Genomic DNA, 16,016 nt, shown 5'->3' with positions numbered 1-16,016 from the left:
GACGAAGAAACTCATCTCAGAGAGCTGCAGGTATCCCAGTCAGTACTATGTTCATGACAACTTTTTCAATGACTCACTCCATCTCGTCCTCCTCAAACCAGCAATGCACTTTATGAATCAAATCTTGTATTTACGCATGGATGGGACCTTCCATATTCAGTTTCCAGTCATTAAGTGCAAAACCTTTAGCCAAAAAGGTTGTGGTCTTACACAAAACAACTTGCCGCTTCAGGAAATCATGAGCTTATTGCAAGGCACATTATGTAAGGAAAGTAAGGCATCCCCAGACAAAAAAGGGCTGATGATAGCAGCCCAGTGTTGTTTGTCCCATCCCAACAAAGTCACCACTTGCTCAAAAGCCAAAAGAAACATCTCTGGGTCATCGGAAGGGCCCATCTTCATCAGCACATTCTTAGAATTTTCAGGAAGTGGAGGCAGAGGAATATTTTGCCGATTATTTTGAAGTTTGACATTCTGATGAGGAATCGGATCATTCTCCGGCTTGTAAGGAAGCTGAACATTCTGAGCGATTTGAAATAATTCCTCGGCATTCATCTGTGCAACCACTCCTGGTACCACTTGTCACACTTGGGTCACAGATTTGCACAGAAACACAGGAGGCTGTAGAAAACAAGAATTTTATTCAAACACTGCAAACAAACATTTGTCTCTTTTTCAGAAGTTTAAAGGTGCTCCATGACAAGTCAGAGATGACAGTTCTGCCAGGAGCAGAGAACGTCAGAGAGAGAGAGAGAGAGAGAGAGAGAGAAGCAAACAATCAATTCCGAATCTGACAGGTGCCCATACAGGCTTTTAAGTAAGTGGAGTACCACGCGAGAGGCTTATCACGCGACAGAGCCGCCAAGTAAGGTAAGGAGCATTGTGAAGGTAGTCTCTCAACGTTTTTCAGGAACATCTGTATTCTCCGAGGGTGCGATCAGCCCCCCAGCTCACAATATATATATATATATATATATATATATTGTGGTGGATTGCCGGCTTTCGATTCCGGCTCTCACCCCCAGGCCGCCAGGAGGAGTTCTCCCAACAGCGTGAATGTCCCCCGAGTTCCAGCAGGGCCTCATGGACTATGTAGTTTTTATACGCAGCCCTGCTGGATACCTTGGGGGCCACCAGGCGTCGCTGTAAGGGGGCTCGTAGGCTCGTATGTGCCCTATAACCCGGGAGTACGTCATGGTCACATGACGGGAAGAAACTACGTGCTCCCGGGGTGAAGAAAAGGACTGTTTACCCTGAGCCGGAAGGAATAAGGAACTGTGGACTGTTGGGCAGGAACCACTCCTGGGTCAGTGGGTATAAAGGACTCATGGGTAAACCCAGACATTGAGCTGAGCTGGGAGGTAGGAGGGCGAAGTGTCTTGGTGAGGAGGATTGGTTTGTGAGAGAGTTTATTTGTTATATGAATAGTGTGGAGTGGAGGGTGCTTTGTGCATGTCATAACTGTAAAATAAATAGTTGTTATACTTTTACATCGTGTTTGGAGTGGTACCTGAGGGTCCGAGAGGTGGACAAAGGGCTTATCTGCTACACTATATATATGACCCCTTGAACCCTCGGACTCGACTCCAGACACCAGGTAAAAGTCCAATAATTGTATTTATTTGGACAATACAGTGCACAAAGCACCCTCCTCTCCACAATACTCAATAATAATAACAATACACAATAATCAATCCTCCACACTCCCAGACACTTTGCCACCCTTCCTCCCAGCTCAGCTCCAATGTCTGGGCTCACCCAGAGTCCTTTTAAAGCCCCTGACCCGGAAGTGGCTCTAAGCCAAACCCACAAGTCCGTTTTCCTTCCGGGTCAGGGCAAAGTCCTTTTCTTCATCCCGGGAGCACATCGCTTCTTCCAGTCACGTGACTGGGATGCACTCCCGGGTTATAGGGCACACAAGAGCTTACTAGCCCCCCTACAGCGACTCCTGGCGGCCCCCAAGGTATCCAGCAGGGCTGTGTCAAAACACTACAAAGTCCATGAGGCCCTGCTGGAACTCGGGGCGCAAATATGCTGTCCGGAGGGCTCCTCCTAGCGGCCTGGGGGTGACAACCGGAGTCCATAGGCGGTCGTCTGTCACAATATATATATATATATATATATAGTAATGAGACAAAAGACAGAAATAAAGGTTTGGGGGGATATTCACCCTGTATATTGTCAGGCATGCTGTCAAAGAGATTGGTTGTTAGCACGAGAGTAATCTGTCCAGACTGAGTCAAATAAGTGACTCAGGAACAAGAGGGTTGTTGGGCTTAAATGTTTGAGAGGGAGGAAGAGGCAGGTCATCCGCAGAAAGTGGTGTCACCTAAGGGGTGGTCTGCTGTCAAAATAGGGAAGTGCAATTCTTATTTGCTCTTGCAAGGACGGAGAAAAAAGGCATTAGTGCACATGACTAGTCCCGTGTGCCATCGTTTTAACAGTAACCAGACCCTGTTGCTGCCCCTGATGTGTGCGTGTGTGACAAGATATATACTGTATCTACTCTATATATATAAAATCCTATGGCTAAAAGTGCAACGGTGACGTTATTATGTCACTTTTTCTGTCACGCTTTAAATCAGGCTTATTTTAAAACCTGAATAATATATGTTTGGAATTATTCTTTTCAGAATTTATCAGACTTTAATTTGAGGTCAGATTTTCAGATTTTTATTCTGTGTTTTAATTTATAAACTAAAAATATCAAGAACTCTCAGCTCGCGAGACGGGACTTTGTGCCAAAAGATTTAACCACGCCCGGGGCTGGAAATAAAAGACAAAGAGTAGGACAGCTGCTGTACAGGCTTTTAAATGTTCAAAGTGCCACACGAGATGCAGATCATGCGGCATGGCAGCAGGAACAACCAGCAGCTGAACGAGCAAAGAGGAGGTAAAAAAAAAAAACTATTTGTTTCCCATTGTATCACCGTTTAAGAGGGGGTATCAGTGGAGCGACCGCGTCTCCTTGGGGTGCGTTCAGCCCCCCTCTTCACAACGCGACTGGCAGAGACGCGAAATGGCTGGCGAGCAAAGCGAGCAGGGGGGAACACCCTAGTATAGATATGTACTGTATATACTTCTATTTGAATTCAACTGTTATTCGTGTATGGAGTTTTCTGTGTACGTGACACTTACTGGGTTCGTGACAGTCAGCCACTTTGAAACCTCCCAGAACCTTCTTGATCCTTGTTTTTAATTTGACCTTTATATGAGTTTCCTGATATGCTTGTATCAGACACTTATTAACCTTATAGGCTACTTCTAAGATAGATGCTATGATTTTAATATGAAAATCATACCAAAACACTTCCTACACAATAACAACAATATATTACCCCTTAAGGACTATTTGACTATTAAGTTTAATTTTTCTTCCACAACACACAATGTGCAAAAAATTATCAAAGTTTAATTAGCTTCTTTTTTGAGTAGACCATAATTCTAGGTTTTTGCTCCTATATTGGTTTTGTTTTGCTTTTTGTCTACTGATTAACATCTCGTACTTTGGGTTCTGGTTGCTGGATTATATTTTTGATTTCCAAGTTTTGACCTTTTGCCTTGCTTGACTTTGTCTCCATTATTGTTAGCAATAACTTGGTCAACCATTAATTGTCACATTAAACTTTGGACACACCCCGTGTCACAGTTTACTTGGGTCAATTTACATATTTATGCCTCTCCCCTGTAAATCCTTTTGGTCAATTTACATAGTGATGCTCCTCCTCAACACACCCCCGGTTTAATTTATATAGTTATGCTCCTCCCCAGCACATCCTTGGGGTCAATTTACATATTGATGCTCCCTCCCACATGCTCAGTGAAAAGCAAGCAGAAAAAAAGCTTTAAGTCAGACGAACCAAGCAGGTGCATACCTTAAATGCTGCCAAGTGATGATGTTTAAGCAAAACAATTAAATCAAAATTAGCCTTGAGTTACACTCAGATTAAGGCGAGGGTATCGCTGCTCTTGATTGGTGATGCTAATTAAACTGTGCTTTTCTTCTGTAGCACATCTGTTCAGCTGGGCTGAGCACACGATGAGAATAAGGCAGTGCTCATGTCTCATGTGCTGCATAGAGAAGGCATCAGGATGGGTTATGTGATTTCAGGAATGCTGACATTTTTCTTTTACTCACTGTTCTGAGCATAGTTTGCTGGCTGTTAACAATTTTAATAAACAAAGGAAGAGTATTTTTAATACAGAGGAACACATTATATTTATTTTATTAAGCAATACTAAAATTGATTAACTTTATAAGCTGACTACTGATCAATCAGGATCTTAACATCAACAAGAAAAATAAACCAGTGCTTATAATCAAAAGTTACTAACTTTGTAAATATAAGAAGCCGTATACAGTAGATATATAATGTCCTTAATGTCATAGTAGGTATATCAGGAGGTCGTTTAAAATAATATTAACATTGCATTGACAAATTTAAACATTAAAAAAAACAAAACAACTTGCATTTGCAGAAAATCAGAAGATAGACCAAATAATGAGGTGCCTGTAGAGTGCAATCAGTACAGACAGCCACGAGTTACAGCAACCAGTTTAAAAACCTTATGGCCGCCTGTTTGTTTTAGGTCAAGTACTTTTCATAACACATTATTCCAATGCAAGGTTAAGGTAGGTTGGAGCTGGTCCTGGCTTAAGTGGGCACAAGATGGCAGGAACCATGAATGGAACACCAATCCATCACAGGACACACTCTTTCACATATGCAATTGCATTCACTTTGAAAATGCCAATCAAAGCAAAACGTTATGACTTCTTATAAAACAAGCAGGAGACCCAAAAAGGAAACAAAACCTGCACATATCATGAACATGCAGATTTCACAAAGATAACCTTGCTCAAGATTTAAAGTCCCCAAAGTGGTGAGGCTTCGGCATCACTATCTGCTGCTCCACTGCCTTTGTGTTGGTAACTGAATGTTCAGAATGCAAGAAAAATACAAAATTTACAAATATCATTTGTATTATTTTTTATGGATGTACTTCATAACATAACATAATTGTTACATCTATTGTTATTCATAAAGACTAGTGGCCCTTATATCCTACATCATGAAGAACTTTGAGTGGCTGATCCTGGTCTGTATGAGACCTCTTGTGAAAGAAAACTTGGACCCACTGCAGTTTGACTATTAGATAAAGATTGGAAGTGGAAGGTGCAATCATCTGCTCCCTAAGGCGATTTTCTGATCTGGATAAAGCCAACAGCTCTGTTAGGATTTTGTTTTTTGATATGTCCAGTGCCTTTAATGCCATCCTGCCATCCCTATGAAGGTGTAAACTCAGAGATATGTAGATGGGTGACCCTATGGTGTCCTGGACAATGGCCTCTCTGGCAGGCAGACCACAGTTTGTGATGTCCAAGGACTGAGCCTCTGGTCTAACTGGGAGTAACAGTGGATCACCACAGTGAACAGTCCTGTCTTCTTTTCATCCTTACCATGTACACCTCAGACTGCAAATATAACACCAGGTCATGTCACTGACCTGCAGAAATTCTCCAGTGCATCTGCACTTATGGGTTGTATTGACAATGGGGGTGAGATAGAGTATAGGAGTCTGTTTTATCAAGAAAGCTCTCCTATTGTGTCTAATCCTAAATACTGTAGGTGTGCATTACCTCTTTTAGTAAAGGTAATACACTAACCTCCCAGATTCCATTTTTGTTGGAGAACAAATAAAAATGCCTCTATACTGTACCTTAGATCAGTGGTCGCCACCTCTAGTCCTGGAGGACCACTGTGGCTGCAGGTTTTCATTCTAACCCTTTTCTTAATGAGTGATCGGTTTTTGCTGCTAATTAACTTCTTTTGAACTAATTTTAATTGATTTGTTCTTGAAGACTCAGACCCCTTAATTGTTTCTTTTTCCTTAATTATCAGCCAAACAATAATGAGATGCAAAAAGAGCCAAAACAACTGGGCCCATTATACAGTATCTGAAAATAAAGAAAGATGAAGGTCTAAGGTATTTCGATCTGCTTAGGTCACCAAAACATTTTAACAGTCCTCTTAGAAAGAGAAAAATCAACAATTTTGGAAATGCAGATGATATGGTCTTATATATATCGGACCCAGAAAACACTGTCCCTGCTGTTTTAACAGCACTAACAGAATTTCAAAAGATATCTGGTCTTAGAATTAATCTGAATAAAAGTATACTCTTTCCAGTGAACTCACAAGCATATAATATTAAATTAGACACCCTACCTTTTACCATAGCAGATCAGTTTAAATACCTAGGGGTAAATATCACAAGTAAACATAAAGCTCTTTATCAACAAAATTTTGGCGTCTGTATGGAAAAAATTAAGCAAGACTTGCATAGATGGTCAACCCTTCATCTCACTCTAGCCGGAAGAATTAACATTGTTAAGATGAATATCCTTCCTAAACTTCTCTTTTTATTTCAAAACATTCCAATATATATCAATAAATCGTTTTTTAAACAGTTAGATTCAATAATAACCTCATTCATTTGGAACTCAAAACACCCACGTATCCGAAGAGCGACCCTACAAAGACCTCAGGCAGAAGGTGGCATGGCTTTACCTAATTTTCAGTTTTATTACTGGGCAGCAAACATACAAGCCATAAAAACCTGGACACAAATAAATGCACATACACAGGCTTGGTCTGCAATAGAAGTAAAATCCTGTAGTACTTCTTTATATTCCCTGCTTTGCTCTCCAATAAATGAAAGTTATCGCAAATATACTAATAACCCAATTGTGCTTTACTCACTCAGAATATGGAACCAAATTAGGAAGCATTTTAAGATGGAAAATCTTTTATCAGTGGCACCTTTGCAAGGGAACCACCTCTTTCAACCTTCGCAAGTATATCCAGTTTTTAATACCTGGAAAAGTTTTGGGATTAAAATGCTCAGAGATCTTTATATAGACAACATATTTACATCTTTTGAACAATTACGTTCAAAATTTAACCTCCCAGCTACACATTTCTTTTACTATCTTCAAATTAGAAATTTTGTTAAACAGAAATTGCCCGATTTCCCCCACCTTGCACCCTCCACAATGCTGGAAAAAATACTGCTCAATTCCGAGGAAACAAACACTATTTCCGCAATATATAAAATCTTATTAGAGTCCCTACCTTTCAAAGATCCAAGAGGACATTGGGAAGAAGATCTCTTAATCAATATATCAGAAAAGGAGTGGAAGGTAGCAAAGCAGAGAATTCACTCGAGTTCTATATGCGCAAAGCATAGAATTATTCAACTAAAAATTATATATCGAGCTCATCTGTCTCGCTTAAAACTGTCCAAAATGTTTCCAGGCCAGGATCCGACCTGCGAGCGCTGCAACCAAGCTCCTGCCTCACTGGGTCACATGTTCTGGGCCTGCACCAAACTAACATCATTTTGGACAAAGATTTTTAAGTGCCTCTCAGACAGCCTTAGTATCACAATCCCTCCTAACCCACTAACAGCTGTGTTTGGTGTCCTTCCAGATGGACTTGAATTGGAGAAGGACAAACAAACGGTGATTGCATTCACTACACTCTTGGCACGCAGACTTATTTTGTTAAATTGGAAGAATCCTAATTCTCCTCTTATAAGTCAGTGGGAAACTGATGTTTTATATTATTTGAAATTGGAAAAAATCAAATTTTCAGTTAGAGGATCTGTACAAAACTTTTTCAAAACTTGGCAGGATTTAATCAATATTATTTTAGAATAAGAGAATTAACTATTATTGTATTTAACTCCCTTCTCCATCTCTTATTTATATAGATATTTACTTCTCCCCTTCTTTTGCCTAATGTTGCCTTATTAAAAAGCTTAAAGAAATTTTCCTTTAGCTAAGCTCTCCTTCTCAGGGATGGGGTTTGATTTGTTTTCAAATTTGTTGGGTTATAAATGGATCTGTTTGTATGGAATGATTACAATGAAAATTAATAAAATAAAAATATAAAAAAAAAAAAAAAAAAAAAAAAAAAATTTTGGAAATGTCTGCTAATGCACCACGAGAGCAGCAACAAGCCACACAATTAAAGAACAAGTTTAATTAAAGACAAGAATCAACACCTCATTAAGCAGCTGGTTGGAGTGAAATTGGTTAGAGTTTGAGGCCCTGACTTAGTTGGTCTTCTGTTGGCTCACTCACTTCACATTTCATTTCTGTTTGGGTGCCATTTAAGGAAAGAAATGAATCAATTCAGAGGAACGATAAAGAAATTCTGGGGGAACAATTCAATTAAAATTAATTCACAAGAAGTGAATTAGCAGCACAAACAGCACACTCTTTAAAAAAAGGGTTAGAATGAAAACCTGCAGCCATGGTGGTCCTCCAGGACTGGAGTTGGTGACCCCTGCCTTAGATTATTAGCCTTGTTTTACAAATACATCCCATAATACTCATCCCTGGGAACCTCAACAATGATAAGCTGCATGCTTCTGGGACTACAGCTCCACCCAGTTACACCACTGACAGGGCTGAACAAGAACGTCTCCCTGTTTCCCTGCAGGACAGATTAGACAGGAAACACCCCTAACCCGTCTGTGATTGCTAGTATCAATAAACAAAAGATAGTTTAAGTGACATAATAATAAACTTTATGTAATTAAATTATATATTTATGTACTGAGAAATCAAATACCGAACAATAGGAATTAAAAAGTTAAAAACATACAACCTGAACAATTGACATCAAATTCCACCCAGATTCGCATCAGGTGGTCTGCCTTGAGCAGCTGTAGAGTTTCAGTCTTTTCTTAAACCAGTGGATATGTCAATATACATGACAGTCTTTTCTTCTTAACCTAGATAAGGCGTTCTTTTAAAGTGCAAGCCATTGTGTTGTCCTTTTCCCCTTAATACTATCTGTTGGGGTGCATTTTCACTTTTTAAGAGAGACGCTCATTAAATGCAGTTTCTTCATCATCCAGCAGCATGATGTTTCTTTTTTGTCTTCAACACGATCTCTCTTACATGTCCAAGATTGTCTCTCTCATGTCTCCAAACAACTGTGTTATTGGGTGCATTCAAATTGTTTTCTTTATATAAAGCCCCAAATGATTTAATCCTTTGAGAAAAGTACTAGCCAAAAGTCTAAAAGCTGCATCAGCTGAACTTGGATAACAGACAGACAACTGCTAATTTGTTAATAGCCTTGTTACTTGTTAGTGAGGCCACTTTGATCATTGCCATGCAGTTAATTAAAATATCACGTCAACTAAAAAAAGTCTAAACTTATTTTATTCCTTCTTACCAGCACGCACACACTGGTTATTTTATCTGTACAATCTAATAGTCATGGTAATATATTACAATTTGCTTTGAGTCTCCCATCAGCCCTCTTGACTATTCAGTCTTCTTCTTCTTCATCCTCTCCCACTTCTATGAGGGTTTGATGAGCTTGATCAAGCTTCTCCAAACACCTCAGTTCAGCACCTCCTTACCAGTCAAGGCCTTTTCCTTCTGATCTTTTGTGACTTTATGTAACCACCTCGACTTTAGTCTCCCTCGCTGTCTCTTTCCCTGTACTTCCATTCCCATCAATCTTTTGCCCACATACATATTGTTGCCCTTCATCACATGTCCATACCACTTCAACCTACTTACTTGTACTTTCCCAAATATTTCTCCTACTGTTGTTGTACCTCTGATTGTCTCATTACTTATTGTGTCCTTTTTTTGTAACTCCACACATCCATCTCAACTTTATCATTTCTGCCACATCTAACCTTTGCTCCCTTTACTGCCTATGTCTCTCAGCTAGTCTTAACATTGTTTTAAAAACCTTACCTTTAACTTTCTCCTTACTTCTTTGATCACACAACACTCCATATACACTGTACGTTGTTCCATCCACACTGCACTCTATGTGTTATCTCTGCATTTAGTTTTCCATCTTTGGCTACCTCTGATCCTACATATTTAAATCTACACACTCTTTTCAATAGTTTTCCCTGCAGGCTAACTTCTGAATCCTAATCATCATTGAACCTCATATATACTGACTTCTTCTTATTTAACTTCAATCCTCTATCCGTCTCCATTCTTCCAGCTTTCTCTACACATTCTCTTTTCCAGTTCTACACAAACGTCATTAACAAAAAGTGTGCACCAGGGGGATTGGTTCTTTATTTATTAACATATCTCATCCATAACCAGATCAAAGAGGTAAGGACTTAAAGAAGGGCCCTGGTGCAGACCAACTGTAACTAGGATCTTGTCTGTTACCCCAGCAGTGTTTTTAACTCGAGTCCCAACTCCCTCTAACATATCCGGAACAATTCTCACATACTTCTCTGGTACTCTTTTCTCTCTTATGCACCTCCAGACCTCTTGATGTGGCACTCTATTATAAGCCTTCTCCAAATCAATAAGCACCATATGCAAACCTTTCTGTTTTTCTCTATGCTTCACTATGAGATGTCTCAATGCAACGACTGCATCAGTTGTTCCTCTCCAAAAAACAAACTGCTGCCCCCTCTGGTGTTCTCTTTACTATGCCTCTCTCTGTAACCCTTTTTTCAAATTGTTGTGGTGTGTAACATTAGCTTTATCCCTCTATAGTTTCCACAATCCTGAATATTGCCCTTCTTCTTATAAATGGGTACAATCATGGGTTCCTCCACTCCTTTGGTATTCTCTCCTGTCCATAGATCTTCTGCATTAGATCCTACAACACATCTGTTTCCTCTTCTACTAAGCTCTTCCACACTTCTGCTGGTATTTCATCCAGTCATCTTGACTATTCATTATTAAGTAAATATGTATACTGATTGAACTGTATAAACTTTATATAAAGATTGTAATGATTATGCTGCACCAAAGAGCCTCTACATTGATCAACATTCTGGGAGTGGTCTAGTAACACAAAGAAACTATACAAGCAATGGCGGAGCAGGTTCTTCTTTTATTAGGAGACAGTGTTCCTTCAGTGTGGGTAGTAACTTATCCTTTACATGTTCTACAATTCTGTGATAACCAGTGTGATTTTCAACAGCAAGATTATAACTTCATAATGTTTCACTGTAACTGCTTTTATATCTTTAGCCAAGTCAGAAGATTTTTTTTTTTTTTCTAATTCTTTGTGTGTATTTGACGGGGTTGTTGTTGTTAGTTATAATATTTCTTAAGCTTCTATAAAAAGCTAAATTTCCTATTTGGGATAAATAAAGTATTATCTGGGCTATTGATCTGGTCAGTTAAGTAGCAGAGGGGTTTTTTAATCAGTTTCAGCTGCTTTGGTGTTAATGAAATTAACAACAGGTGCACTAGAGGGGCAACAATGCGACGACCCCCAAAAAAGGAATGGTTTAACAGGTGGAGGCCACTGACACTTTACCCTCCTCATCTGTTTTTTCAATAGTTTCGCATTTGACTACGGTCAATGTCACTACTGCTAACATGAGGTGATACCTGGACCCCTACAGAGGTTGCACAGATAGTCCAACTTCTCCAGGATGGCACATAAATACCTGCCATTGCCAGAAGGTTTGTTGTATCTCCCAGCACAGTCTCAAGGTCATGGAGGAGATTCCAGGAGACAGGTAGTTACTCTAGGAGAGCTGGACAGGGCCATAGAAGGTACTTAACCCATCAGCAGGACCAGTATCTGCTCCTTTGGGCAAGGCCGAACAGGATGAGCACTGGCAGAGCCCTACAAAATGACCTCCATCAGACCTCTGGTGTGAATGTCTCTGACCAAACAATCAGAAACAGACTTCATGACAGTGGCCTGAGGGCCTGTCGTTCTCTAGTGGGCCCTGTGCTCATTGCCTGGCACCTTGGAGCTTGATTGGCATTTGCCATAGAATACCAGAATTGGCAGGTCCACCACTGGTGCCCTGTGCTTTTCACAGATGAGAGCAGGTTCACCCTGAGCACATGTGACAGACGTGAAAGGGTCTGGAGAAGCTGTGGAGAATGTTATGCTGCCTGTAACATCGTTCAGCATGATCATTTGGTAGTGGATCAGTGATGGTCTGGGGAGGCATATCCATGGGGAATGGTGCTATATAAATAAAATGTATTATTATTATTATGGAGGGATGCACAGACCTCTACAGGCTAGACAATAGTACCTTGACTGCCATTAGGTATTGGGAAGAAATCCTCGGACCCATTGTCAGACCCTATGCTGATGCAGTGGGTCCTTGGTTCCTCCTGGTGCACGACAATGCCCGGCTTCATGTGGCGAGAGTATGCAGGCAGTTCCTGGAGGATGAAGGAATTGACACCATTGATGGGCCCCCACACTAGCCTGACCTAAATCCAATAGAACACCTCTGGGACATTATGTTTCGGTCCATCCAACGCCATCAGGTTGCACCTCAGACTGTCCAGGAGCTCAATGATGCCCTGGTCCAGATCTGGGCGGAGATCCCCCAGGACACCATCTGTTGTCTCATTAGGAGCATGCAACCCCAACATTGTCAAGCACGTGGGGGGCATACAAACTACTGAGTACGATTTTGATTTGCTGCAATGAAATTTCGTCAAAATGGATTAGCCTGCCAAATCACTTTTTCACTTTGATTTTTGGGGTGTCTTTGAATTCAGCCCTCTGTAGGTTGATAATTTTCATTTCCATCAAACAATGTGGCGTCCTTTCGTTCCTAACACATTACCCAGTCCATATCAGTAGAGATATCCAGCATGATTTTTTTCCCATTGAGATCTGATGAATGTTGAAAGTGTTCCTTTAATTTTTTGAGCAGTTTATATAATCATAATTTACAACATAAACTTTGCCTGTAGCCTGAACATCCATCCATCCATCAATTATCCAACCCGCTATATCCGAACTACAGGGTCACAGGGGTCTGCTGGAACCAATCCCAGCCAGCACAGAGCACAAGGCAGGAAACAAACCCCGGGCAGGGCGCCAGCCCACCGCAGGGTGTGCACACACACACACACTAGGGACAATTTAGAATTGCCAATGTACCTAACCTGCATGTCTTTGGACTGTGGGAGGAAACCGGAGAACCCGGAGGAAACCCATGCAGACACAGGGAGAATCCGGGAAGCGAACCCAGGTCTCCTAACTGCAAGGCAGCAGCACTACCCACTGCGCCACTGTGCCGCCCTAGCCTGAACATAATATATCCAATAAACTCTGATTATTTCTATATAAAGGAGTGTGTGCTCTGCAATGGACAAGCGCACTCCATCTGGGGTTAGTTTCTGTCATCTGCCTAATGCTGCCAGGGTAAGCTTCAACCCTTGTAATCTGTTAGAAAATGGAGTGATGGATGGATGGATGGATGGATGGATGGATGGATGGATGGAACTCATAATTGACAGAAAGAAATTACACTGCAATTAAAGGCATAATCTATAAATTGAATGATTTGTTAATACAGAAGATCCTACATGTTTAATTTGCTTCACTGCACATGCAGTTAACTCTTTGCACTACTCATATATTTTTTTTATTTGAGACCATAGATGTTGCTAAAAAGTGAAATGAAAGACCATTAAGTGGATTGCCAAAGTCAGTTATGTGAGTCACTGTGCGCCAATCTGACCCCCAAAGAGTTTTCTGCAGCATGACCTACCTGGTTGTCAAGGTGGCTTCTTAATTAAAAACCCCAAAATTATTTATTTTGTGTTTCTTGTCAGTTGTGATGGGTAATGTCTTTAGTAACCAACTTGTACAAAAATAAATAAATATTCCTGCATAGAGGATGATTTGATCATACAGGATATCACATTTATTATTCTGTGATATGGACTGTTAACATAAAAGGAAAATAAAAAGAAGGCATGCACAGACCCTAAAGTAAAATGAAAATGTGATGATTTTAGAATGGTGACTGAAGTAGTTTGTTATATGACTAGCAGCGGCAGTAAAAACTGTGTAATTGTGAGCTTGGAATTCAGAGAACAGGACCTCAATAAATCAGAGAACTTGGTGAAGTCAGTGAATTCCTAAAGGAGGTATATAGAATTCGGAGTAGAGATCTGCAGAAGTGAGGCTGTTACTTTGATCAGTAGTTCACCTTGTAACACTGCCGTGTCTGAAAGCTTTCATTGGAACTCTACTCTTTATTAAGCAATGACCTCATTAGAATATTAAATTGACTAATTAAGAACTCTCTCCCCATTGTCAAGTCGCTATTCATTAACGGAAGTTAAAGAAAACTTGCAGATGCTGCAGTTCTCTAGGAGTCAATCTTACAAAAGCACATTTTAGGTAAAGTTTAATTATGCTGACCTGGACAATTCAGTCGAGCAGATAGTCTATTGTTTCAAATAATTCACAAAGGGAAGTGTAGGAACCTATGTAATTGGGACTGACTCGCCTATGGTTGACATTGACTTTTTCATCTAAAACATATCTTACCATATTAAAATTAATTCAGTTTAATCCTACCATTTAATTAAGATATAAGTTCACAAATAAAGTTGGCTTTCAGTTGGAGACAGCATTAGATTAAAATGTAGTTTTAGCTGCTAAGGATCTCTCCTAATTGGATGACATAACTGTATAATTAATGAAATATGAAGATGGTAATGACTATGCTGCAATCAAGTACAGCTAAGACGATTAACTAATTATTAAAATACACAAAGCCTATAATTACACAGTCGTTTATAGTTTTCAAACAATAGGTGGAATGTGGCAAAAATGTACAGTAGATAATCACAGAGACTTCTTACAGTAAATATTTCCATCTGGGGGCTGCAAGGGCATCTCTAACTGTGGTTTCCTGCCAGCTTCCTACTGCACAGCACCTCCGCTCCTGCAGTGCATCTGTGTTTAATGGTGTTGGCAGAAGATCTCTGCAGCTAAAATTGCAAACTTGGCTATACAGACGGCCAGATCATTAAAACTGAAAGGATGTGAGGTTCCAAAAAATCTCACCGGCCTGCAGGTGAAAAAGAGTGAGCCAGACAAAAGGGGAGGATTAAAGAGAGGTTCAAGTGCAAGGTCATGTTCAGGTTTATTGTCATGCATACATACCACATATTCTACATCATACAATCAGGGGACCATGCCTTTGGGGGCTCCAATATTCCCCCTTGTCATCCCCAGTTCAGGTCCAGAGATGCATGTCCTTTTTCTCCCATTGCACATTCATTTTATTTGTGATCACCAGGGCAACAATCTTCAAGGGAGCACCTTCTGCTTCAGCAAGAATCTAAAAGATGGATGTCTTTTTGGGCATCCAACACTGCCTAGAGGCACAATGTACTGTTGAGCCGACCCTGGATACAATGTTATTGTTACTTGTATGTCTGTTCAGAGATTTAACAATAATACACTTCCAGCAAAAGTACAATACATATATGTTTGCTTGTATTGGTAAATATTTAATGATTGGTTGATGCAATATTAATTGTATGAACTTTCTTAAATAATCCTAATTTTAATATAACAAAAGCATATTTTTGAGTAGATATAATTGTCTTTTTTACACAAAACATTCATACTTTTGTAGCTGTTGTTGTGGGTATATCAATATTTACAAAAAAAATGAACTACATGAAGCATTTTCCCCTCTAGGAATCACATGGAAAAAGAACATTTTGGTATGATCTTTTTCAAAGTCCTGTCAGAATATTAACTACAGCATATACTTGCGTTTAAGTTCGGGGCTTGATTTTACCATGTAATTTCCGGTATTTTATAATATATATATAAGTCGTCATATAAGTCGAATGTGGAAAACTCACACTATTGGTCCAAGAGATTATGATATGCTAATGCCCTCCTGAGAGAGTAACCACAGAGCACAGTGCCTTTTTTTCTATGCATTGTGCCTACGTGACCACATGGTAATACCTGAACTATTCCGAAGCGACGTTTGCACTGTCTACGATTAAGCGTTCGATCAGAAGAAAATATGTGGTTGGTTTGAAATTAAAAGTCATTGAAGTGGTGAAAAAAATTGGTAACTGCACTGCTGCAACAAAATTCGATGTGTCTGAGAAACTGGTACAAGATTAGAGGAAAAATCTAAGTGTCATATTTTTGATCGGGCGTATAAGTCGGGGTCTGATTTTTCGAGTT

The 16,016-nt window shown here is 39.9% G+C and overlaps 1 long non-coding RNA gene across 1 annotated transcript in view; it reads right to left on the bottom strand.

The window, feature by feature from the left end:
• The window catches only part of LOC127530079 (uncharacterized), a 243,753-nt gene extending 228,204 nt beyond the window's left edge, over nt 1-15,549 (bottom strand). Inside the window, exon 1 of the long non-coding RNA XR_007936610.1 lies at nt 15,530-15,549. This is a non-coding gene — a long non-coding RNA (uncharacterized LOC127530079). The remainder of the gene's footprint in view (nt 1-15,529) is intronic.
• Nucleotides 15,550-16,016: the final 467 nt, after the last annotated feature.

Source organism: Erpetoichthys calabaricus, chromosome 13 (genome assembly GCF_900747795.2).
Source record: "Erpetoichthys calabaricus chromosome 13, fErpCal1.3, whole genome shotgun sequence".
NCBI classification, from domain to species: domain Eukaryota; kingdom Metazoa; phylum Chordata; class Cladistia; order Polypteriformes; family Polypteridae; genus Erpetoichthys; species Erpetoichthys calabaricus.
Note: the sequence above shows the minus strand (reverse complement) of the source record. Positions and strands in the feature narration are given on the sequence as shown.